Source organism: Rousettus aegyptiacus, unplaced genomic scaffold (assembly GCF_014176215.1).
Source record: "Rousettus aegyptiacus isolate mRouAeg1 unplaced genomic scaffold, mRouAeg1.p scaffold_m13_p_4, whole genome shotgun sequence".
Classification (NCBI taxonomy): domain Eukaryota; kingdom Metazoa; phylum Chordata; class Mammalia; order Chiroptera; family Pteropodidae; genus Rousettus; species Rousettus aegyptiacus.
Window position 1 is genome coordinate 3,673,652 of NW_023416307.1, and position 23,407 is coordinate 3,697,058.

Here is a 23,407-nt window from a genome sequence, read left to right on the forward strand (position 1 = left end):
AAGTGGAAATGAAGCCAAAAAAGGCGACAGAAAAGGAGACAGATCTGCAGACAAAAAGTGTGAACAAAAGAAAGGGAAGAGGGAAACAAAGGGAAAACAGGTCCAAGTGGCTAAGAAACAAAAGATTTACCTGCAGAAAATGGGCAGGGGTGGGGGATGGGGGTGGGGTGAGGGGGTAGGGGGAGGAGAGTCCAGCCTCCGATGAAGCAGGAGAGAAGGAGAGAAAGAAACCAAATCTGATTAATATCATACACCATGTCTATCAGTGGTCCCTGTCTCCCTTCTTGTACAATCCAGAGGAATATTTTTATCAACTATTTTGTAAAAGCAAATTTTTTAGTAGCTCTAGAAACACTTTTAAGAAGGCGGAAATTCCACTTTATCTCATTTTTTAAGTGTAAATGCCTTTTTTAAGAGGTGAAATCATTTGCTGGTGGTTTATTTTTTAGTACAACCAGAAAATAACGGAATATTGCATATGGGAGGCTTTGATTGTCTAGGGTGTCAGCTAAACATTCCATAAATAGGGATAGTTTTTATATCCTGTAACACAAAGCATCCTAAATGGCACTTCGGAGTCAGTGTTGCATTTACTATGCCTTGAACATTTAAATTACGTCTATTCCATGTTTTTGGTAGAATTGTTTCCTAAAGAAAAGCATTCCTTGGTCTTGGCTCTCCCTCAGAATTTTGTGTAACATGTTGGTCCTGGTAGTCTAGTTTTCCAAGGAACTGTTAACGTGCTATGAAAGATTGAAAATGTGATTACATAGTGTATATGATATTAAATTGTGAATTAGTGGGACTTTGATGTAACAGCATATCAACATTTGAATATATTGATACTTAATATTCTACTGAGGAAAATTAGCCTCAATTTTAAGCTGGAAAGTCACTGGAATAATTGTTTATAAAAGAATCACAATTTCATGGCTATGTTTTAGGTACGTTAAGAATTGTGTACAAATCAAAATGTCTGTGTACTTCTAAAAACAACCAATAAAATCTTGATTATGAAAGAGAAAAATAATATTTGGCAAACAGTAAACTAGGGGTGAACTAGAATAACTCAGGGCTGAGGCTCTGCCCCTGATTAGCTGTGTGGCTTTGGGCAAGTTACTTAACCTCTCTTTGTCTCATTCTCCTTATCTGTAAAGTGAGGATAATGTGAGTGTTAAATGAGCAATGGCTGCAAAGTGCTCAGAACCTTTTATGGCCCACACACTAATCTATTTGTGGCTACAGGGATTCCTTGTCTAGGCTACAAGTAAAGTCAGGAGCTCTTCTCACTTTATTGTTCTATTTTTAACCAACTCTCTTCAAACATTAGCCAAGTCACCTGTTAAGGAGAAAGCTTCCCAGTTGTGTGATCTTTGTTAGATCCTTCATCAAGATTCTCTAGTGCAGTATTCCGACTGCTACGCTAGGATTCTAGTCAAGTAGACAAGTAAATCCTGGTGTTCTTTCTATTCTCTTCCTCTTCTTCAAGCCTTTCTTTTACCTGTGCTCCTTTTCATTAGGTTATAGCTCTGAGCACATAAAAGCCAGAAGGCCACTCACCAGTCAGGACACAGATGAGAGGTGCCAATGTACATATAGTGGCAGCAGCTTGCCTGGCTGGAACTTGTCTTGCTTGGCTTTAAAAGACCAGGCCTTTAGTATCGAACTGAGCCTAAATGCCAATTTATGTGCAAGAACACATCCCTGAGGGAATTGAGAGGAGTTTTTTCTTCCACTATGGTGGTAGAAAGGCTGAAAATCTGAGTTGTAAAAGCTTAGCTGTGTGACCTGTAACTTGGCTGCCCGTCTTATGTCTACTCAATTATCTCTAGGCTACTAGACAAAGGCAAGTCATTTGGTGAAATTCCTGTGAGTTGATTACTTAGAAACCAGTTCTAGAACTGAGAATATAAGAAATTATTTAAGTTAAAAAAAATTATTTCCTTTTACCTATGAAGAACACCTAAATTCAAAATATCCAATACCTAAATACATAATAATTTTCAGTTTCCAGACAAATAGTTCTTTTGATATAAGAACTTTTTTTTATACTCTGAAACTTAATTTCTTTCCTTCCCTTGGGTTACCCTCAAAACTTTCTATTTTTACCATTTTTCTTAAAAATTTTCAATATTGCTTGAAAAAATTGTTTTCTGTAACTTGTCATGTATTTAGCTGTTTGAGGGTGTTCGGTGTAGTTAGGAGAACTCTGGCTCTTTTATTTGATTTACTATCAGGAAACCATATTCAAGAAAAACTTTGTGCTTTTAGTTCGAGCTGGCAACCTGTACCCGAGTTTATTTTCTCTCCTTCATGAGCTCCCATTAAAACGACTGTAAGAGAGTAAAAGTTAAACATCAATACCAAAGACAATCAGAGGCGGTTCTTAGCAGATGAGATTTAAACTAATTTCTAGAAGACAGAAAGCAGAAGGAAGATGAATGGCTGAGGAAGCCTAGTACACATGGAGATCTGCCACTGTGGAAGGAGCTGATCTCCAGGGCAGGGGCTTCACGGGCTCTGAACTCGGGATTTATCTGTTTCAAGAGGCTGAAAACGTAGGGCCCAGTTGTGCACTCGATTTTCAATACGCTCCTCTGTCGCCTTTGAAAAATGGCAGGTAGTTTTGCCCCAAGAAAAATATTCTTCTGATTCTTACATTTAAAGAAATGAATGGCTTTCTGGTGATAACTAGAAGTTTGTATGACATTGGTACTTTAGAGTAAAATGCTCCTCACCTGAGAATTTAGGGATCTCCAGTGTCCACTTTTGCTGAAGTGAAATCTGTCTGCTGACAAACTGATTATACAGAGCTCCTTGCTGTTAAGCATATAGAGAGATATATTCTGACCAAAAAGAAAATGATTTCTAAATCAGAGAACAGACCTTATATTACAGAGCTTCTTAGTTTCAGTCTCCACGAGACAGCACGATATGGCATTATCCTGTGTGTTTATTTTCTAGGGCTACCATAATAGAGTTCCACAGCCTCGGCAGCTTAAACAACAGAAATTTATTTTCTGGAAGCTAGAAGTTCCAGATCAAGGTGTCAGTAGGGTTGTCGCTTCCATCTGAGGACTGTGAGGGAAGGACTCTCTCCTTAGCTTGTAGATGGCCATCTTCTCCGTGTGTCTTCACATTGTCCTCCACCTATACATTTCTGTGTTTGAATTTCTTTTTATTATGTGGATACCAATCATATAAGGCCCACACTAATGACCTTATTTTAACTTAATCACCTCTGTAAAGACCCTGTCTCCAATAAAGTCGCATTCTAGGGGTATTGAGGGTTAGGATTTCAACACATTAATTTTGGTATGGGGAACCTAAAGCAGCCCCTGACAACCCTGCATGTGCAGCTAGGTTGTATCCTAGGAAAGGAATCCCAGAATTATGAGACTTTAAACCTGTACAGGGTGACTGGCACATCTCCTTTCAGAGAGAGAGGGATGGGGGGAGAGAGAGAGAGAGAGAGAAGGAGAGGGAAAAGAGGAAGGAGTTGAAGAGAAGAGGGAGGTGGGGAGAGGAGGAAGAGGAAAGAAAAAGGAAGGAGAGAAGGGAAAGGAGGGAGAGGAAAGGAAAGAGATGGAGACTGATTTTACTCTGGAAAATAAGCAAGTCCTGGGAGCAAAACAGAGAACAGGGGAAGGGAGCTGAAGGTCCCTAGGTTTTTGCTACCCTGGAATGTAAATAAATGATTCCATGTGAGACTCATCTAAATCTCTTTGGAGCAATATACTGTCTCTAGCTTCCAAGGCATGTTTTCTATTCAATCATCTTTTAACCATGTGGGTCAAAACTTTTTCCTCTGAATGCCTGAACTGTGCAGAAACATGAAAATGTTCCTGGAGAATTGTCTTCCCACACCTGTCAGTCTTTTTATTAACTCAAGTTTGAATATGAATAGAAAACCAAGGATTACCAAGCATGTTATTAAAACTTACAATGAGAAGAGCCAAGATAAACAGGAAAACTGAATACTGAAGAAAAGGCTAATTCAGTGAAATGAATAGAATTTACAAACCTCTAAGATATGATATGCAGTCAAGACTATTTCATCCTTAAATCAAGATTAAGAGGCAGGGCCCTCAGCAGTCCTCCGGATATCTCTTGCTTCAATAGTGTTTGGATGGAACAGACCCATGGATACCCCTCTTCCAGCCTGCGACCACCCTCCAACCTCTTTTCCAGTCGCAACCTTCAGAACCTTCTCCTTGGCCTTCGAGACCAGTCAAAACTGTGTTTTTGTTGTGGAAAAGATCCAAAATCAGACTGGCAAGAAACCAAGCAACACCTGGAGAGTTGGAGAACTCAGGTTTATTACGCTGGGGGTCCTAGAGGAGCCAGTGGTCTGAAGATCTGGGCCCTGAGCTCATTCGCAACATTCCTTATATAGACCCTTTTTGGCTGGCCTGATTGGGTAATTTGATCTCAGGCTGCTACAAAGTGGTAGGAGTTGCTAGGGAATACAAACAGTTATATTTGTAGCTTAGACAGATCAAACAAAAAGGGCGGGTGAGTCCAGTCCATACAGCAAGCGTATTTACAGAAGCAGAACAGAGAGCCGATTAGCCTTTGCAATGAAAATTCCTCTTCATTTTGAGCTTAATTGTTTATCATAGAACAACCATGAGCTCGCAAATCTGTCAGAATTGTCCCACTGAGGTGGAGACCGCTGTCACCTGCCTGTTCAACCTGCATCTGCAGGTCTACACCTACCTCTCTCTGGGCTTCTCTTTCAACTGTGACAATGTGGCTCTGGAAGGCATGGGTCACTTCTTCCGCTAGTTGGCTGAGGAGAAATGTAAGGGTGCCAAGCATTTCTTATAGATGCAAAACTAGCATGGCGGCCACACCCTCTTCCTGGACCTGCAGAAGCCTTCTCAAGATGAGTGGGGCAAAACTCAAGATGCCATGGAAGCCGCCATGGTCATGGAGAAGAACCTCAACCAGGCTCTTTTGGATCCGCGTGCCCTGTGTTCTGCTTGTGCAGACCCCCATCCCTGTCACTTTCTGGAGAGCCACTTCCTAGATGAGGAGGCAAAACTCATCAAGAAGACGGACAATCACCTGACTAACCTCCACAGGCTGGCCTGGGCCCGGCGAGTAGCTCTTCGAAAGGCTCATCCTCAAGCATGACTAAGAGCCTTTGGAACTCAGAGGCTTTTGGGGGGCCCTTGTGCATCCCCCTGGTATTGGCCTTATGCCTGAGCTTCTCCCTGCAGCCAATAGACAGCCTTCTAACCATCTTGGAGCCCTCTCCCATGCTTTGGACCAAATTGAAACTAAAAAAGCTTTTTGCAGCAGGAAAAAAAAAAAAAAGCCAAAAACCAAAAAACAAGATTAAGATTCTATTAAAGAGTTGCAATATTGGAAATGTATGATGATTGCCAAATTTAAAAAGTCAGTGAGGAGGCTAGAATAAAGATATTGTAGAAAGCTTCTAGATAAGGACTAAGCCTAGCTGTATGTGGCTATTTAAATTTAAATTAATATTAAATTAAAAATTCAATTCCTTAGCCTCACTTTAGTTGCTCAGTAGCCGTATATGTCTAGTGGCTATGGTAGTGGACAGTCCAGACTTACAGAAAATTTCCATCAATACAGAAAGTTTTGTTGGATAGCCCTGGTAACCAGTAAGAGAGACTAGAGAAAAAGGGGGTCGGCGTGGGGAACTTTGCAGATAAATAATACATGAAGACATGACTCTTCATGTCGCAAGGCCCTACATACAGAATGGATTTTTTAAAAGACATACTTACGCATGTGAAATTTCAGGGAACCAAGGATAAAGGGAATATTCTAAAAACTTCCAGAGAGGGATAAATATGGATATCTACAAGGAAATGAGAATTAGTAGTGCTAAAGTTCCGAGGGAGAATAATTTAAAGTCTAGAATTATGTTTCCACTCAAACTATCAATTAAATTTGAACACAGATAAAGAGATCTGGGACACTCAAAAGACTCAGAAAGTTAACTTCACGCATAGCCTTTCTTAGGAAGTTGCTCAAGGACATGCTCTAGCAAAACAAGGAAACCAAGAATGGTGAAAACATGAGATTCAGGAAACAGTGATTTTAAGGGTCCAACCCATAAGAGCAATAAAAGAAGTCCTGAGAAGACAATAATGAAGGAGGCCTCGATCAACCCATTCAGAGTGGAACAGGACAAAGCACTCCACGAGGAAAACCTCTGGGGAAAAGAGGAAATTGCTGGTTTGTGCACTGTCATCGAGAGTTTAATAATCCTACATATATATATTAGTTTTCTAGGGCTGCTGTAACAAATTGCCACAAACTATGTGGGTTAAAACAACAGTAATTCATTCTCTTAAAGTTCTGGAGGCCGGAAGTCCAAAATCAAGGTGTTGTCAGGGTGGTGCTCCCTCTGGAGGCTCCAGGAGGAGCACCCAATCTTTGCCTCCTCCAGCTTCTGGGCTTGGCTTACGGCCACATCACTTCCAGTCTCCACCTCCATCTTCCTGTATATCTGTGTCTCTTCCTCTTCTGTCTTTTATAAGAACACTTGTCATTGGATTTAGGGCCCACCTGGGTAATTCAGGATGACCTTATCTCCAGATCCATAACTTAATTACATCTGCAAAGAACCTTTTTTTCAAACAAGGTAATATTCATAGATTCTAGGGGTTAGGACATGGACATGTATTTGTGGGGGCCGTCATTCAACCCACTGCATAACAGTATCTATTAGAATGGAAAAAAGTTTTTTTTTTTTTTAATTTTGGTAGTAGAATAGTCTGCATTGAATGGCACAATGAACCCATTGAGAAGGAAATGTAATCAGAGCATACTGTTTGGTTCATAATAAATAATAGCTGTGTTGTTAATAATGTAAATAGTATGTCATAACATAAAAAGTTGGTATGTATCAACTTTTAGAATGCACTTATAAAACAGTTGCTACTGAACCGAGTACAGACCTCCTTAGATTGGTTAATGTAATGGGTCGCAGAGGTGGGAGGAGCCGATGAGAAAGAGAATGAAGAGCTGAAGTTTGTGCTTCTCTCACAAACTAAACAGCAAGACATCCTGTCTGGCAGATAAATAAGTGGGGTTTTAGTACGTTACCTGAAGTTTCACAGGACTTCAGTAGAACTGGCAAGAAGCCAGAGGACATTGTATGTAGTTGTCAAACCATGAAAATCAGTGAGGGGCCATTGGAACCAGTTAAGTAAAGTGCACTGCATTTTTGAGAGCATTTTTTTATACTAGTTTAGGAGCTTGGCTAGATCCCTAGGGGCTTTTTAGTCACACATTTTCCATGATTAGCAGTATGTTCTGATAATCACACATTTGTCTTCCATAAGTGGTTCAAAGTTTTAAAATAGGTATACTGTCATTTTCTGAAAATGAAGTTCTGTAGCAATATTTTTATTACATTTCCTTTTCCAGTAAGTGAGATCAAAAGAGTGATCCTGAAAATTATGCTTATGGTGGACTTAAGTAAAAAGGATTTATGCAATCAAATTTACAGATTGTTTTTTATTGATCACAACTTTTATGCTAGGGATCAATTTTAATCTACTTGGCATCTTTAATTGCTTATCCACTTAAAAAATTAACTCTGGTAGATGGAAGAACCCTTTCTAATGTGAATTGTTTTTGCTGTTAGTGAAAATATGGTACTACGTTATATGGTATAGTCAGAAAAAAAAAAAAAGAATTGCTGAATAGGCCATTAGCCCTTTGTAATAAAGGAAGAATAAAGACAAGAAAAGCCCTCCTCTTTAGCAGAATTTTGTTCAGCACGTCTTTTAACACTTCCAGGGTCTCGATCCTTTGTGCTCTAGTGAAGCATAACCATTTATTCATTCCACGAGCTTCCAAGTACCACCAGTGTACCAAGCACTGGGGGCAGATACAAGTCTGAATATGCTTTTAAGAAATTTAGTCCCATTAGCAATGTTCGACTTCCTTGTTGATATGTTCTATACTGATACCTGGCTTTATTCTGTTCCTTCCAAACCAGTACAAGCTGGAGGTGAAGGAGGACACATTGTGAGTGTGGCACTGAGGGCTTGCTTGCAGGTCTGCTCAGCTGGAAAAGATTGAATTAGGCCTCAACTTCCACATACAACAAAGTTTAATGTCTTCTCTTCCGTTCTTAAAACATAGAAAAACTAGAAAAATACCCAGTACCAAGTTTCTGTCTGCTCATCTCTTCCAGCAAGGCAGTATTTTTCACATATCGGTTGAATATGCTCATTGAAGTATTCTCAGTGACCTTTAGTGCGTTTCTTAGTTTTATGCTCTTATCCTGTTTTACTCTCAAGACAGACTTCGGGGGTTCCATGTGGCATCTGTGTTCCCCAGCCTGCCGCCGACCGTCGGTATTCTCCTGTCTCTCTCGGGCCTCCCGAGGGCCCTACCCCTTCTGTCTCTAACCCTCCCTCCCATTTCTCTAAGCTATTGTACCAACCGTTAGCACTCTTTTTATCCACACGTTTACAGGTTCTTTTTCAGTTCTTCTTTATTCCTTTTGCCTATAAACATGCCTAGATAGTGATACTTAAGAAGCCAACAGTGGACCCACTGTCATCTCCACTTTCCTCACGTGAGTATTTGTTTATGTGTTCACCATGCACACTTTTGCTGGGAGGCAGTATAGTAGAATGGAATTCCAGTTCCATTGCCAACTGTGTAAACCTGGACAAGCTGAGCTTCCCCCTGTGTAAAATGGGAGTAATGATACTACATATTTCATTCATGGTGCTGTGAAAAGTTCACAGTATGTGGCGTGACATACGACGTTACGTATCCATTCTAGAAACCGCCGCACAATAGAACTTTACTGCTTGCCCAGTACAAGTTGGAAGTGGAGGAGGACACAGTGTGGGCATGGTGGTCGGGGCTTGGTCCCAGGTCTTTTGAGCCAAAAGGGATTGAATGTAAGTGATTGGGTACTTGGGAGATCAATGAGGGGGATGTGGAGGCACTGACTCTGGGTTAGCTCCCAGAATGACCTGAAAACAGCCTCCGAAGTAGCCCAGCACTGAAGAAGAGGAGGAGTCGTGGGTACTGCTAACTTTAGGAGCACACGTTTAGCTGAGTCCAGGGGTCAGGTGCACGTCCTTGCAACATGCAGGAATCGTGTGGCCTTGGGATGCTCGATCTAGCTGCTCCCGCCAGGCCGGGGACTGGACACGCAATAGCCAAAGCAACAGGAGGGTCTCCGCCTCTCTTCCATCTTCCAGATCTCACGTGAGTGCATCTCGTTGGCCAACCTATGTCAGTTGCCTCACTGCCTTACCTGTAGGAGGCTTGGGAATGCCGTTTTAAACTTCTTCAGCCTCTGCAGGGTAGGGCACCCTAGAAACAAGCTGGAAGGATTTGGGGTTCCAGCCCTCCTTACCTACCCCAGGGGGCATCCGAAGGCTTCTTAGAGGAGGAGGACCTCGCCTTGGTCTTTAGGGATGAATGGGATTTGGATCAACAGGACACTGCTTAGTCCATCTCGTTTCTCTGCATATCATCGGGCGATCAAGTCCTTCTTCCTCTTCGAGCTTCTCATTTGGGCTCCAAAGCTCATCTTCAGAAAAGGCCCTCCCTGTTGGCCTCTTAACTCTGGAACCCGCACTTTCATTCTCAGCCCTTCTGCTGAGGTAGTTCCTCTGTAAAGTGCCGCGGAGACCTTCCTTCTAGCTCTGGACCAAATCCAAGCTTCTCTTTGTTTCCAAGCCGCCTCATAGAGACACGGGAGATCTGTCACTTCCTGCGTTGCTTCCTCTGCACACAGCCCCGCTCTGCCTTGCATCTCAGGCTCAACCGGGAATGCCTCATGTGCCTGCTTGTCATTGCTCTGTCCTCCCTGAAATGTCGTCATCACATGCGCCCAGACTGCTCTTTCCTCGCAAGCCCTCCAGACAGCCTTTGCAGCTCCTCAGACCCCTGTCCTGGGACAAGCCCCAGTGTTCTTTGCATCACAATCAGCGAGAGTTACATTTGATTATGTATATCTTTTCAGTTATATTTTAATGAATATTTTCATGTCAAATACAAATAAATTTGCATGGGATTCATTTGTTTGTCACTTAAAAAGTTAAAATTGGTGTTTGGCAGATACTTTTAATGTATTTGGAAAAAAACAACCCACAGGCAACATGGTAGAATGGAAATAGAGGTCTTAAGAACAAAAACAGACACCAAGTGTTAAAGATCGAGAGGTAAAAAGCTCTTTCTTTCGTGTGTCCAGCCCCTCTTACGGGAAATCTCAACTCCTGGAACTCTAAGCACATGAGAAAAATAAAGAATGGTCGGGGGTGGGAAGAGATTAAACGGTTCATTCATTGGAAAAAGTTCTTATATCAATAGTAGTAAAAGGCGACTATATATTTTAAATATTGCCTTCAAAGAACCAAAATTCATCTAGGCTTGACAAGACTCATTTCAAGAGGTGTGAAGTGTAATGCAAAATAATAGTTTTTGATCAATTTCCCATCATCACTCTTATGTTAAAGTCATAGCCCACAAAATGGAAGTTGATGGGGTTCTTTTATTTTCCTACTATTTCTATATATGTATATATTTTTATGCCAACTCCTTGTACCACAAAACAAAACAAAAAAATACCTCCCTCCTTTCTGGATGTTTCCGCGCTCAGTCGTTTGGAGAGAATGCCCCTCACTTTACGGTCACTGCCTCTTGTCCCCACCGCCCTCCGGGGGAGGGGTTGGCAGGACGCCAGATTTCTCCTTCTGCCTTCGTTGTTTAAAGCCATGTGCCGTCAGCGGGCGTCTGTTATCCTTGAAATAGTTCTGATTCCCAGTTTGCCACTCGATCTCTAGTCGCCGCATCCCCAGAGCTGTGCTCCGGCGTCACAGGTGTCGGAGGGTCACCGATCTGCGCTCTCCGTTAACGCTAGTCCTGCCAGCTCACTTCCCTAAAGGGCTCTTACAGCGCCACCAGCACGGGAGTGTAACCATTTGGCCACCCTCTCTTCAGTGACTTACATCTGGCCGCTCGAAGAGGAGGACAGTGTGCCATCCTTTATTGATTTAATTTGTGCTTCCTTCATGGTTAGGAAGGTTCCCCAGGTGTCATTCTGCTTGCCGTGTCCATACCTCTCACTCGGGTTTTGCCTTCGGTACTGGCTCATAAAGCCCCCTGCTGGAGGGCGTCTCCATGTAGCATGGGCAAAAGGAAGCCTACAAGAAGCCGAAGTAGCAGAAGGGGTATCAGATTTGGCCTTGACCACGCCAGCCGGCATCCCAGAACATGGCGGGGGAGCCTGGTGAGGACGGCAGAGGATAAGCAGTGAGCGGGCTACATCAGTAAGTCGTGGTTCTTGCGGCTGTACTGTAAGATTTTTCTTCCCACCTGTGCTGCCAAGGAGCCTGCAGGGTCAGTGGCCTGTTAATAAGTTTCTGACACCCCGATTTTTGCCCCTGTCGTTTCTGTTGAGAGTTGATATTTTAGTACTAATTCTGTTCATTGTCTTCCATCTTCCTCCTTGGTCCCAGCAAGCATGGCGCTGTCTTTTGTTTCTCTCGATGTCATAGAGTTAGATACACAGAGAACCTCTGAGGACAACAAATTGAGTTTTGTCCTCTGTGGATGGGAGGGAGAAATAGCTCAGCAAGCCTGGTCTACCTAGTTCAAATGCAGAGAAATATTTATCTAGGTAATGCAAACACACAAACCCAGTTGGGTCTGATTTACACAAGTGACCCTGGCTCTATACATCTGGTGGTAGGAGACCTACAAAGCACATTACACAGCACACGCCTTGCTCTGAAGCACAGTCATGCATACCTGGACACACACCGTCTCCCTGCCCCATGTCGCAGTGAGAAGGAAGGCGAGCACAAACACCCTGGGCATTTAAGCTGCTAAATGGACTGTCGTTAGTCTTGTCACAACCATGTTCACACACATACACGCCTTTGCAAGTCAAACACATGAAAGCATTCAATGAGTCTTTTTGAATCTTTGAAGTAAGTTAACAAATTAGTATTTCTAGTTTACATGGAAATTACCCTTTATGGCGAAAAGGTATCCATAATGATTGATCTGATCGTTCCTTATGTGGAAGGAGATGGTAGGGGGTCCCAGGCATAGGCAAGTGCAGAGGGGAGAAAAGATGCTGTGTCAGCAAACTGCAAGTAACTCCGTATTAACAGATGAATATTACTTCCTAGACCATCCATCGATCCAGCAAATATTTACCTAGCTCTCACTCTCTGCCTGGCATTGTGCATCATTATTCAGATAGATAGGAAATGTAGTTTTGGTTGGATTGGGCTTAATTTGATTACTGTTTCATCATTTCTAAAATACACATTGTAATACTTCTGAAATTGGCATGTGTACTTGTGATCAGTGGGGTCTTAGATTAGATAAAAGAGCTATTGGTTGTTATTGTATTTGGCAGTGCTTAAAAAAAATTAGCATAGGATCCCAGGCTCATGGGTCAAGGAAACCTGAGTGGTTATGCCCTGCAATCACACAGGGAAGACTGGGGAGTGATACAGTAACTTTTATTTGGGTGTTTTCATTTGTTTTAAACCTTATTCTGAATTAAATGTTATTTTTATTGATAGTTTTTTAAAAAGTACTTACTTTTCTTTTTAAATCATTATGCTGCTGTGGCTAAACACAAACAGATCTTGTCCTTCAACTTTCTGAGCATTTTATGGGCATGGGTAATTGGCCTACATAACCATATTTTTAAAATACCTGAGAAGTAAAATTCATAGTAAGGATTATCTAGGTACTACATCTACATCCACATCCGTATCTGTATACCCGCAAACAAGTTGTTGATGGATTGTTTTTGGGAGGGCTTGTGTTTATGTGCTGGTGGCCATCACATGGGTTAAGCCCATCCCAAAGAAAACCACTGAAGTTGCCATAGCATTAAAACAAGGTAAATGCAAAATTACTCCAAAATCAAAATTTTATTAACAAAACCCCCTAGGTCAGATGGATATGCTTTGTGAAGTCTACGCCTCAGTCATTGGGTGAGGGACCTTTCTCACCACATAGCACTTACAAGAAAGGTGTATCCTCAGTAATTTACATTCCGTGTGTGTGGCCTGGCAGTCGCTCGATGGTGGACGTGGGAAGCTGAGGACAGCTGGCTTGGGCCCTGTTCTCCTCAGGGAGGCTGCCCGCCGGTTCCTGTGCTCACAGGGGGCCCTACGCCCAGCCGTCAGTTTCCCCTCTTCCACTCCTCCTCCCTCCATCTCTTCCCTCCCCTCGTCTTCCCCTCTTTCTATCCCTTTCTCTTCCCTTCATTTTAAAGAATACATTTTCCTTCTTCTCTCTTCTGCTTCTTATAGCCTAGATTTTCTTCCTTAAAACATGTTAGTTTTAGGATTATCACCGACTACTTTGTACGGAAAAATGGCAACAAGTCTTCAGCCTATTCAGATGAAATACTGGAAGTTTTTTTTTTTTCTTTAAACAAATGCTTAAATACCACATAGGACATTAACGAGGTACCCAGGAGGTGACAGGGTGAACGTTTGGGTTAGAGAACTACTGAGACTTAATTTAAACTGTAACATCCGAGATCACTGCTGTAGCAAAATACAAAACATGAGATTTGGGGAGCGGGGTTCTGCAGAGTTGGCAAAGGCCGAACCTCTCAGTCATGGTTTTTCGGTGAGTGTGACAGTGATGATTGTACAGGGGATGCCAGTTAAGTGAACGGATGAATGAATGACTGTCTCAACAGTTTAAGTCAACTCACTTTTATGAGTCGTCTTAGCAGTGGTTCAACAAAACCGCGGAAACACAGTCGTTTTCTCTGTTCTTCCTGATCCTCACGCGCCCTACTGTGCACGAAAAGCAGATGGCGAGAGCAAGGAAGTCGAGGCAGATCTGCCGAAGGAAAAATTCTACTGGACGCAGTGTCCAGCAGGCCCCTCGCAATGCCCACCTTCCCAAGCCGATGTGAGAGCCGGGCGAAATGCAACGACCTACGCCCAGGTGGACCGTGTCACAGTTCACAGTGCTGTGGAGTGAAAGTGTGTTTTGTTTCACCCCATCTTGTGTGGTGACCATGCCTCCCAGAGTGACAATAAGTTTATCTTTTTACACACTCTTGCTTGAACACTCTTATGTCCCATGCCTCAGGGCTGGCCCCAGTCAAGGCCACAATGTCACCTCCCACCCTTTGACTCATCATACCTCTTCTGGTTTGTATTTCTCTGCTTTCCCTCCTCACTGGGAAGCCACCTGCAGAGCTACTTCTTGTTCCTCAGCCTTCAGCTGCCTCTCTTGGGTAATCTAAAGCAGTGGTCCCCAACCTTTTTGGCACCAGAGATCATTGCTTCTTTGAGAATCTAATGCCTGATGATCTGAGGTAGAGCCAAGGCGGTGATGCCCGCGCTGGGGAGCGGCTGCAAATACAGGTGAAGCTTCACTTACTCGCCTGCCACTCACCTCCTGCTGTGTGGCCTGGTTCCTAACGGGCCACAGACTGGTACTGGTCCAGGCGTTGGGGACCCCCGATCCAAAAGTCAAAAGCCACACAGCCCCGAGAAGTAGAAGTCTGTGAGTGGAATCTAAGACATGATGGACAGCAGATATTCGGGTGTTAGAGACTCAATCTCGTTCTACTCAAATCCTTCCATAGGTGGTAGAATGACTTGTGATTTTTAGAAATTCTGTTACTCCATATTTAATTCTTCTACAACATACAGGTCTTGTCTTTATAGAGAAGCTTGGATTTTGGAGTCTGACAAATGCCCATTCAGTCCTCTCTCTGGTACCTGTGTGACCCTTAACAGCCGACTGGTCCTCTCTTCGCTTCAGGTGTTTTGTCTGTAAAAAAAGATGCCACCTCCCTGAAGGATTGTGGGGCTCGGAGATTATGTGTCCATGGATGCTCCGTCAGAAGGTCTCCGTAAGTGGGGCTCTTAGTGTCATTGCCATGATGATTATTACATTTGCATGCAACATAGTTTAGATGGATAAATAGCTTACCGTGGGTTCGATTACGTCACAAAGAAGTGGTAGATGCTGATGTGAAAATGAAAGGTCCAGGGAGTGACTGTTTTCAGTGTTTTCACAGCATAGCATTTGATTCACGCCAAAGAATAGGTGCGGCGCACACGTAAGTCACGGAGCATGAGAACCGTGGACGCGGTGACATCTGCATCTGCTTTCCTCCCATCCTCTAGCCCTCTCCCCGCTCCTGCCTCTTGGAGCGCACCCCTCTGCACAGCCCGTGTCTTGTACCGAGGATGAGCGTTTGCAAAACATGAGCCGATTGAGTTGCTATAAACGCCCCGAGCCCAGCGGCGGCGTCTGACGGCATTTATTCTTTCATTCATTCACTCATTTGACAAATACTCCGTGGGGTCCCTCTCATTTCCAGGTCGCCTCCCTCCTCCGTGTACGTCGTCCGCAGACTCACCTGCCGCGTCCTGCCGGCTCCCCGTCTCAATGTTTTTGTTCTCAGCGTTTCTGAAGTTAGAATTGACATTGCTTTATAGTTTGTCGCAGCCATCCTTGAGGGTAGCCCAGCCTTCCCCCAGGCCTGTAGACGAGGACTAAAAACTGACCCATCAAGATGGAATTTCCAGTCAGTATTAGGCCCACCGCTATTTATGATCTTCTAGGGGTAGTTGCACATATTTGCCTGTGAGAAAGGCTGTGCTAGATGCCTGTATAAATGCTCAGCCCCGATTACATCTTGATAAATGGCTAAATTACCTCTTAATTCAGTACAAGCAAAATACAATGAGAGTAAAAGAGAAGTGTTCAAACACCGCCGCTTCTTCAGGGGAAATTGAGTAAGTGCCCTTTCATGTCTGATTTTTTAAAAGTGGGTTTAATGACACTGTTGTGTGGCTAATGCTGTGGAAACACCCCCCCCCCCGAGTGTAGGCACATAATAACGGTATTTAAGCTCTCTCATGAAAAAGGGCCTTCCCTTCCCATTTCACGTCGTGTTTCCCATATGATTACTTGAACAACTCAACATAAAAATATTTTGGCTGCAGGTGTCACATGTGACACACTGGCCCTGCTCTCCCCAGTGTGTAGGGACAAAGGCGGATTCTCTAAGACCTGCACTTTTAATGAACCGTCTTATTGTAGACACTCGGAATCTAATAGTGTGCCTTTTGGTGAAGTTGTTGAGAATTTTAATGCATTTTAGTTCTCATTCATCACGGCCTATGTGCTCCTAGCGGGAGGGCCTTTAGAAATAGGATTAACTTCTAGAGGAATGCATTAGCCATGCCACAGAAGTAGGCAATGTGCTAACTAGTCTGATAGATTGCTCCAACCTTCAAATCTTTCTGGCTGCCCCCTCCCCGACTTTTTTTTCCTTTATTGACAGCTTCTCATTGAATGGCTAGAGGCATTAGTGTATTTAGGAGTTAGATGTTTTGTATGATCCTAGGCTGATCTCATATTCCCTTTCTGAAATTAATTCGACACTGCTTTACATGTTAATCCGCAAAGGATTGATTTGGAGAAGGTCAGAGCGGTGCAGCCTCAGAAAATGGAAGAAAAGCTCCACTTAGAGCAGCTCATTTCAGTTCCCAGACCTAAGCCTAGCTGCCTTTTCATTGTGGCACTTAGACAGCTGTAGGCGGCTTGGACACCTCGCAGAATACATCAAACAGTGGGGTTTGATGTGGGCTGCAGGATCGTTGCACTAATTAAGTTTAGCTTGGTTAACCAATTGCAGTTTGCAAATTGAACAATTGCACTTTGAAAGCTTCGGACACAATAGAACACAGAATCTTCTTTTTAGGCATAAACATTCCTAATAATGGAGTAATACTTTTTGAAAGAAGCTTATACCAAATCCACACAATTTGGATGTCTCTAATGTAAAGTTCGTTTCACTGGTAACAAAATTCCAGTCTCCTTTATTCAGGGAATTGCAGGATGTCAGACAAGAAGCCCCCGGTGCAGCGGGTGAGGAAGGGGGTGGAGGAGTCGGGTGGGGGAGAGCACTCCCCCGCAGGCGCTGAATAGGTGAGCTCGAGAATTAAGAGGTTTAAATTCTGCTTATTAAAAAAATTTTCATCTTGAACCATAGTCAAACAAACGTTGGAGAACTGATCACAACTGTGACACAAGGTAGGTAATGGTTTTTGGAAGTTGAAAACACTGTAAACCCAGAAAATCAAATTAAGGTGAATGCAGGGTCATTTGGTGAAAAGACAGTTGTGTAGGGAAGGGCAGAGAAACCAATTATGTCCAGACTAAGCAAAGGCACAAAAGATAAGACCAGAGTAATTCCAAATGCGAGTGAAAAGGAAATCATCAGTGTGTGTGATCCACCTTTACATCGAAGGATTGCGCGTTAGTGGTTTTTTTTAATGTTGAAAATAATATAGAATGCGATGCATCCTATTATCAAATGCGTAATCTTTCATTTTAATCTTAATGTTTATCAAATGCTTACTCTGCTTTGGAAAGTTCCTGTGACAGCCACAGTGTGCTGCAGCCAGAGTCCGTCTGGATGGTTGCCCGGAGGGAGGAGAGCCAGCTTTAATGCTCGCTAATGGAAGTCTTACTGGGCCTGAGCAGTGGCAGCAGCTGACTTCTTTGATTCTTTTCTTAAGTAATTAGTATCATCGTTAGGCCCTTTTTAAAAAGGCTACTAGTCATGGAAAAGGAAATCTTACCACCTGTCTCTCTCACACTGGCGGGTGTGAAGCAAGAAGCAGGGGGGTTGCTTAGGTGACTGCTGGTGCCTGCGGCCCTCCAGCCTCTAGTGACACTAGTGATGCCTGACCCTCATCTGGGGTCAGCCGAGGTGCCTTGCTCTGATGCCAGGTGCACCTTCCATCGGTGTAGTTCCTAGGGAAAGGAGCTTTGGGAGGTATTTCTTGCTGTTCTTGCTTGTGAGTGTGGCTAGTGATAAAGCCTCTCACCTTTTCTTCTTGGGACACGATCTCCCATGTGTTGGCGAGGTAGCTTCTCATCATCTGAATAAAATCATAATCTGTATCTGAAATTAGGTAGATAATCAGCTGGCTTCTGGAATATTGAATTCTAATGAGTCAGAAAACAAGCTGTTCATAATAAAATTAGTTTACATGTGTGCTTTTGGGATTTACTGGACTAGGCTTTTGCCAAGTACCAACCAGAGGTGTGTATCTCCACTTCGCAAAATAAAGAAGTAAAAGATAACTCAGTATATCAGCATGTTCTCCTGGCCGCATCAATCCACATATAAAACTGTATGTCCTTGGACCCAGTTAGAGGTTCGGCTTTATCACTAGAGAGGCTAAATGGGAGGAGGTAATCTAAGGTTCCGTGGTTTCCGGGTAATATCTAGCAATTCCGAACTTCATGCAAAGTGGCAAAATAACAGTAACCACAGCAATAGTAATGACTGCATCCCAGCAGGGGAGATTATTGGGCTATTCTTAGAGAGCGTGCTGAGCACTTGCCACTTTTTCATCACTCACCGGAGCCCAGTGACAGATGCAGTCATATTTACTCCTCCTTACAGATGTGGAAACCGCGGTTTACAAGCGACTGTATAACCTGGGGCACAGCTGGTGAGCGCTGGAGCCAGGATTTGACACAGCAGTTTGACTCATTATTGACCATTGCACGTCATTAAAATTTTTTAAATTAATTAAATATTTTAATTATAATTTTTTGCTTAAACCTCATTTTTTTAAACTTAAAATGCGATTATTATGTATGGTAATGTTTTTTTCCCTCCTAGTCAGCAATTAGAAAGAACTTAGGGAGAGACCAAAGCTTCGTATTTAACCGCAACTGCTAGGAAAGCTTCGCTCGTCGTCGGCCTCCTGCCTTACCAACCGCGTGTGCCCACCACCGCACGTCTCTCCGCTCGTCCAGCAGCGCCTCGGACAACGCGGCCTGTGCGCCAGCAGCCTCAGTGCCATTTGGGGCAGGATTAGACAGGGAGGCTTCCAGGGCCCCCCGCCCTACCGAGTCGGAGTCCACATGTCACATGAACGAGACCCCCGGGTGTTGGCGTGCGGGAAGGTGTGAGGAGCACCGCATCTTCTTCAAAACCTGTATTTTCTCCTCACACCTTCCCTTTCCCACGTCCACTCCACTCCCTCTCATGGCCGCCTCTCTCTACTTCCCGGTCCGTCAGAAAGAGGAAAAGATGTTCATTCCTCTTTGGCAACATTACGAACGTGGCGCTTGGCTTTGCCAGAGAAAATGCAGGGCACCCTGTTAAATTTGAGTTTCAGATAAACAAGAGATCATTTTTAGTATAAGTACATTGCATGCAGTATTTGGAACATACTTAAGCTATTAAATTATTTGTCATTTATCTGAAATTCACATTTAACTGGGCATTCTATATTTTTATTTGTAAAATCTGGCAATCTTAGTTGGAAGAAAATGACCTCTAGGGGAGAAAATGATGCTATAAAAAGTAAGTAAGTAATTTTCGATGGGAAGCCCGGAGAGTCTTCCATTTACCTTGCCACCTTTGGCCTGGCTAGTACTTTGAGAGGGACGAGACTTGGGGTTTTGAATGAGATACCAGTGGCATCCTCCGCCTGACCCAGGTCGTGAATGTGGGGGGTTTGGGGGAAAGGTGAAGACAGGGCATCAAGAGAAAACTATACCTCATTCTTTCTGAACCTCCGAGAACAATGCAATGAATTAAGCCATACACTGGAAAAACCATACTGACCCGGACCTGGGGGCACATTTTTCCACCAGGTGGCTTTAGGGGAGGGAGCTGGCAGAGTTGAACAGGAAAATTTGTAAGAAAAAATGCTCTCCGTGTGAGTATTTTCATTTCTGCAGGCTTTGAGTTTGGGCTTATTATGTCATATTTAACTATTAACGTTTTCTTGTTTGATGAGGAACATGAAGCTCTCGCTAATTGACTTCATTAGGCGAAGGTGTTGCAGGTGTTTCTAAAATAGCATGTGACCTACTATTTCTTATTGTTAGCTACTTCCAGATGATGGAGTTTGACTCAAATGCCCCAAAGCAACAAAACTTGGATTTAAGGTTTCAACATTTGCCATGACTCTTTGCTTTTCATGCCACTTAATAAGTTGTACGTACATATTCTAAGGGAAATTATGAGCTGCCTTGTTCATTACACATTTTCCCAACTTGTAATTGTGTTGGCGTCAAATGTTGGCAGTATTTTAAAGAAATTGGCATATTCCTTGATCATTGTAAATCTCCCAGTGCTTTTAACTGAAAATGGCTTTGGAACGGTTTTTCTTAAAAATTTGCTTTCTTACATTATTGCTATTTGGGAAGTATGCGGTGTTGGTAGAATTCTTTCAGGACTCATTCGAAAAGCTCAACCTTTCAAGAACAGGTCTTCTTGCTATTGGCATACTGACCCAAAAAGCATAAAAATGAATGTCTTTGGACCTCAAGCATGAATGAGATTGTTACAGGAAATTATGTGGTGGAAGAATTGCAAGTTAGAATATTAAAACGTTGGTTGTTTGGCAGTGTGTTCGCGTTGCTTGGTATCATGAAGTACGTTGTACAGAGGAATGCTGACTAAATTTACAATCTGGTAAAGAGATATTCCTAGTAGCAAAAAAATTGTCCATGTAGTTTATGTATTTGCAAACATGTGTAATATTGCCAAAAAGCAGGAATTCAAGACTCCTTGCTCTGGTTTTTTTTTTTTTTAGAGAGGAAGAGAAGTCAGAGGTGAAAATTTTTTAATTTTTTTCATCTTTTTTGTATCTAGTCTCTGGTTTGCTTTTTCAAATATAATTTCTTATTTTCCCTTTAAAACTTAATAAATTTGATGAATAGTACTTATTTGTTGAGGAAATAATTTTCTCGATAATTTCAATGAAGTCAAAATAATGAGAGTTACATTTGGGGGCTAACAAAGCCTCACACAACAAGTATTTTAAAACTTAATTTAAAAATTAAAATTCTAAGACAATTTTCTAGATTTCAGTATTGGGCGGTCTTACTCTGCAACTAACAATTGATCAAAAATCAAAGAATAAAGTGTAGCATGAGTGATAAAAAAGATATGGAACTTAAAAACTTTACCATACTCTGTGTGTTATAAAAATTATAAATAATACCATAAAGGTAGTTTTTTCCCCTTTCCATGAAATCTGTTGGAAATCCATTACCTCTCAATTTGATCAGACTCTAAGAAGCCTAGAAGGAGAAAACATCTAATAGATTTTAGATTCAGAGTTGATTTCGGAAAACCTCATTGGTTTTCTCCTCTTGTCCTTTTTTTGTTTTGTTTTAAACCTCAGTAATTTTGACCTTAATTTGGCTACACAAATACCTTGTCCTTTGTAGGAAAACTTTTGTTGTGTTCATGAGGCTGGTTTGTGTCTCCTACAATTTCTTACTGAAGCAAAATGATCATAGTTTTACGTGCCATTCATTCCTCTAACAGTAAAGAATCACAGAATATCAGAGAAAAAAGGGTGTTAGCAAGTTCTACCTAATCCTCTTGTTTTACAGATTAAGCAACAAAGGCTCAGGGAGGTGCAGTCACCTCTCTCTAGTCACTTACCTGGTCATGGTCAGTGGTCAGTCCACACTCGCTGCAGTGAGTCCCAACTCCTGTTCCCATGGCCTTTCCACTACCTCCCACCGTCCATGCTGCTGGCCGCCTTCAGGAATCATGTTCGGAGCATGTGGGAACATTAAAAGCAGCATTTGGGAAGTTTAGAGATTATTTCCAAAATATTGATATCACAAGTGGGAAAGGGGTCTCTGTAATTTATTTAACTTTTGAATCCATTTCTCTAAGGACCGTTACTCAATGAATCTAATTTCATACTTATTTTTGTTAGAGGCAAACCGCGTTGTCTCCCAGGTTCCAGACTGTGAAGCCGATTCTAGTTCTCCTTACAGTCTAGATGATGTGTTCATTACGTCAGCGTTGGGAAGAGTCCTTGGCTCAGTAACAATGCTGGTAGAGTGGCTGTCGATATGTGTGCGTGTGTTGTGGTTTGAAGTAAATGTGCCCTTCGGTTCCTAAACAGCCTGCTTCAAAGTCAGAGAATGTGCTAGGATTGCTTCTTCCATGGGCAGGTGGGCTCCATGCCCCCTCTCCTTGAGTCTGGGTGGGCTCTGTGACTGCTTTGACCGGTGGAATGTGGTAGAAGTGACAGTGATGACACTGTGCCGGGTTCTGGGCCCAGGCCTTGAGAGACGAGTGGCTTCCACTTCCTCTCTCGTGGAACACTTGCTCTTGAACCAAGTCACCGTGCTGCGAGGAAGCCAACGCAGTTCCGTGAAGAAGAACCGAGCCCCTGGTCCAGCTTCAGGCCGAGCTCCCGTGGCACCAGCTTGCCAGCCATGCGCACCCGTCATCTTGGAAGCAGCTCCTCTGCGCCCAGGGGAGCTGCCCCAGCTGACACTACTGCTTAAACCTGCCCAGATTTAAGATTTGTGAGTAAAATAAATGACGGGGAGCGGGGGAGGTTAGTTAAGCCTGACTTTGGATGTGGTTTGTCATGGAGCTCTAGATAACCAGAACCGAGGCCTGTGTGAGCATCACGGTTATCTGAAGGCTTGGTGGGGACATAAACAGCGGAGATTCATTTATTTGTTCACTAAACGCTGACTGCACAACTGACACGTGGGCCTGGAGCAGCACTGTATCCTGCGGTGGCCACAGGCTGTCATTCAGCTAGTGGCTCTTGCAAGAGGTCTGAGTGGTGGCTCCCCAGGGCCCCCACAGGGCTCCTGTTTTACTTTTTTCTGCCCTTTCTAGTTTTGTACTCAACTCCTCATCCTGTTTATTCCACTGATGTATAATGGTCTGTCGTCTTCTCTCTCTCTGACTAGACTGTAGTTCCCTGAAGGCTGGGGTATCTTCAGTGCTTAGTCCAGCATCTGGCGTATCATAGGCCTGTGTGTACCTATTGCGAGTAGTGACTTAATAGCATTGAAACCTCTCTTTTATCCAGTGTTCCCAGCTAACCTTATTCTCAGAGGTACTCTATTTTTCCCATGTCTTAGGTCAACAAATTACTGACCATGAGGGACAGGTATTACTTTCCAGTCAATCTTTTCTTCTAAGCCACTTTCAGAATAGAGATGGATAGGGATTGGCCTGTCACCTAGGTACCATTACAAGATTGACTATGAAAATCACTTTCTAATTTAATCCCTGATGTAGAGTCATAACCATCCAAAATAGTGGACTAGAATTTTTCTCCAAATTTTTATTTGGAGAAAAAAGTTAAATACATCAAAAAGTTGAAAACCAGTACAGTGAGTACTAGTATATCTAATACCTGGATTCGGAGCCTGTTTACATTTTGCCCGCCCTCCCTCCCTCCCTCCCTTCTTTCATTCTTTTTTGGGTGGAACATTTGAAAGTTAAGTTGTAGACATCTTTACACATCATACCTGAAGGCTTCAGCATGCATTTCCTGCCGATAAGGATTTTCTTCTACATAAGCACAATGTCGATATTTGTTATATGAAATGGATTCAGTAATAT

At 42.9% G+C, this 23,407-nt stretch overlaps 1 protein-coding gene and 1 pseudogene across 6 annotated transcripts in view; both read left to right on the forward strand.

Annotated features, from left to right (window-relative positions):
- HLCS (holocarboxylase synthetase) overlaps positions 1 to 23,407 on the forward strand; it is a 177,888-nt gene that overhangs the window by 105,979 nt on the left and 48,502 nt on the right. The gene's annotated exons all lie outside the window — the stretch shown is intronic.
- Positions 202 to 10,590, forward strand: LOC107499285 (annotated as a pseudogene).